The sequence below is a fragment of the Dreissena polymorpha genome, chromosome 12 (genome assembly GCF_020536995.1).
Source record: "Dreissena polymorpha isolate Duluth1 chromosome 12, UMN_Dpol_1.0, whole genome shotgun sequence".
NCBI classification, from domain to species: domain Eukaryota; kingdom Metazoa; phylum Mollusca; class Bivalvia; order Myida; family Dreissenidae; genus Dreissena; species Dreissena polymorpha.
This window is the reverse complement of record NC_068366.1, coordinates 45,580,800-45,584,623: the sequence shown is the minus strand read 5'-3', so window position 1 is coordinate 45,584,623 and position 3,824 is coordinate 45,580,800.

Genomic DNA, 3,824 nt, shown 5'->3' with positions numbered 1-3,824 from the left:
AATTAATATCCCTTTATTATGGTTGCTATGGCAACATGATAAATACGTCAGAATATTTGTTATGGTATATACAAATCAATTGCAAACGTGTATATATATACGTATATATAATATATATATATATATATATATATATATATATATATATATATATATATATATATATATATATATATATATATATATATATATATATATATGTAGAATACACGTTCTGCGCATACATATCAGGGTCGATTAGCTTAAAGGAGCCTTTTCACAGATTTTTGGCATTTTTTAACTTATTCATTAAATGCTTTATATTGATAAATGTAAACATTGGATCGTAAAAGCTTCAGTAAAAAATCAAGAATAAAATTTAAAATAGGAAAAGAACATTGCCCGGAGCAGGTTTCGAACCAGTGACCCCTGGAGTCCTGCCAGAGTCCTGAAGTAAAAACGCTTTAGCCTACTGAGCTATTCCGCCGAGTACACATACTTGACGTATTTTATACCTTATATAAGCAATCTTCGTAGTTTCACAAAATTTAACGACAAAAACAGAACTCTCCAAATTATTCAATCGTTTCGCGTTGCAACGCTTTATAATTTTTAGGTTTTCAAATCGTCAAAAGATGCATATAATGGCTATATTAGACCACGGTAAATGTTCAGTATTACTGTTTCCTCACAAAAATCATAACTAAAACGAAAATTTGCGAATCTGAAACAACTTTTTTCAATTTTGTCAATTTACCAAAGCGTGAAAAGATCCCTTTAAGTTGCAACACACAATTTATATGCATTTCCTATGTTTCTGCATGTCTGTTTTGTTCATATATGTATATACGGCTTTTAGGTATTTTACTTATAGGCTGAAGTAAGGTATCTTTGCCAAATAACATTATGTGTGTCGATATTTGTTTTAACAAGTGAAACATACACTATGCAATGAAGATGGTGAACAATTAAACAACTTTATTTGTTTGTAATGCAAGTTAAATTGTATTTGCTGACTTGAATAAGGAAATATAAAACCGTGATCGTTTTCCTTTCTTCAATCAATGAAAGACGGTATTCACATGCCGTTTTTAATTGGCAAATTCACACAAACAATAAAAAGCATGATTCCTGGTTATGGTAAGTAGAGTAAAACTATCATAAACATGTGGCCGTTGTTTTTATTTCAAGCATTTGCATAAAAGGGATACATATTTTAAGGTCGAAAATCGATGTACGATGAGGTTAACATCGTTAACTCAAAAGAACTGTATGACGATAACGTGACAGTACAAAATTATATCGCATCCACATTATCCTACTGTCGCGTTATCGTCATCGTTCTGATGTGTTTTGTGCCGTTGTGTCATCGTAATGGTTATATTCAAAAGCTACGCACTGACAAAAATGCGACCAGGCGTTGAGATCAATCGTGGTATTTAAATACATTGCAGCTATAGGTAACATGAAGAAAAGAACATTAGAGTAAAATACTGTACCCATATGCGAGCAGGCACGAATATCAAATGGTGATATTTAAGAGCAAGGGCTACATTTTGGAAACCAGTGGTGGCGATTAATGCTGATATTTTAAGAGCCCATAACTTTTGTCATTCGTGACCAACGTAGGGAACATGTGGGATATTGTACTGTGGCCATGGGCGATCGGGCGTGGAGAACGATGATGATATTTTAAAAGTTGAGTACATCGATAACATCGCAGCTCATTATATAGCCAAAGTACTTTTAAAATAGACTACTGACTGTTGCAAATATAAGTGCTTTTTAAATAGCCAACTACTGTCACGACTGGTGCTATTGACGACCGGGCTTGGGCTACTATATAATAAATAATCAAAGCGATGAAGTCACTAGAGTTGTTTTTTGTCAATAAAGTTACTATTGCTAAACCTATGTTTAATTTTATATTAATTCACATGTGTGCATTATAAAAAATAAGTTTGTGCAATATACTATGTATTGTTATCATCCGTGCTATTGCTCTACGTTCTTGAAGGTTTAAGTTTCAAACTTTGAAAGCTCTTTAAAATCGAAAGTACGACACAAGCTCAAAATCAACTGCTGGATTATAGATTTATTAATCTGTAAGGCAGGGAAGTTCTAGAAACGAGCAGATTTAATCAAGATACACAACGATTACTCTATATAATAATTAAGGGCAACTCCTTATCAAGTATACATAGTAAGTTCCGTTTTCTGTTGAGAATCAAGGATACTTTCTTAGAGTAATATTAATAACGTATGTTTTAAACATCCAACAGCCATCAATCTTAAGACCTTGTTAAAGTTATTACTTACCAATTTTCCCTTCCATCTTATTGTTTTTGTGTTAATAATTTCGACCAAATAAATACTGCAGTATGTGACGACAAATATTGAGTCATTTGATTCCCACTGAACAGTAACGTTCAATCAAATCAGTGATATCGCGACGATGAAGAAATGATACTTTTTTGAATTTGATCTCGACTTGCTTCATGATCCATTTGTGTAGCGTTTTTTTTTCATTGCATTAGAAAACAAACATGCACATCAACGGGTTATGTGATCAACTTAATCCTTAACATGCATCATATAGTATAATGGAGGGTGTTCAAAGGGAAATCCAACAAGTTATATTTTGATATTATTTTTCGCTTAACACTGCTGACACATTTTGATTTATATACAGTACGAAGTTCTGTTTCAATTAAAAACAAAAGTATGTATTGATAATTTTTATATAGCATATAAATGTATATAATTTTATCCTACAGCTAAATGATTTTATAGAACACAAAACGACCCATATAGAAAATATAAGGGATTTTTCGACACTTTGGTTTATCCCACACCTAGTCATGTGTGGAGGAAGGTCATATTACTGAGAATCAACTATAATCATTTTAATAAAATAGAATCAAATTCAACAAAAACAAAACAACTTGACACCAGTATGTAATATATGTTTTACACAAAATGCAACACAAACAGCAAAAAACTTTTTTACAAATATTAGGCGCGCTTGCTCGTGACGACATTATTAAATGTCAACTCCTAAGACCATATTTTACGACACAACTGACGAAAACAGTTGATTGCGTCATTCAGGCCATAGGGTAAGCAGTCGTTAAACGAGTTAAGGAGTGTGTGTGTGTGTTTACGATGGATTATAATAATGTTATGAATGTGAATAACAGTGTTGGGATATACAACTGGAATGAAACTAGTGTGACTGAATTTTCGATTTCGTTAAAATGCCGAATGTACTCGAATAATGCGATGTTTTTTTGAACAATTGATTGATTAAATTTAAGAAAAGTGTCAGTGAATTATTCTTTAGACTTTTCGAAGGCAATCGATGTTGAATTAAAAGGGTAATTTCTTTGATGTATACGTCGTTCCTTTGTCAGTCGATCAAAGAATGTCTATCCACAAAGAATTGCCTGCTTACATCCAGTACTTAATAATGGAAAAGATGGATGGCGACTGAAGAAATGTGTCCACTATTCTAACTCGTCATAAAAGCAAATAAAATTTGACGAAAATATACATGGTTATTACACAACTTCGGTGAGTAGATTACTAGAACAATAACCAGTAGATGTTTTCCTTTTTTATGTCAGTAGGTAAAAAGTGTTTATAAAAAAGGAGTTGTTCATAGACAAAAATTAACAATATCGGCGGTGATGAATGCTGAATTATGCTTCACGTAGGTGCTTACACATTTTGTAAATTTCAAAATGGCAGCCATTTTTGTTTTTGGTATTTTACAGTGGTGAAACAAGCATTGTAGTTTGAACACAACCGTCTGTGTTCAACTTGAGTTTGTAACATTTGGAACT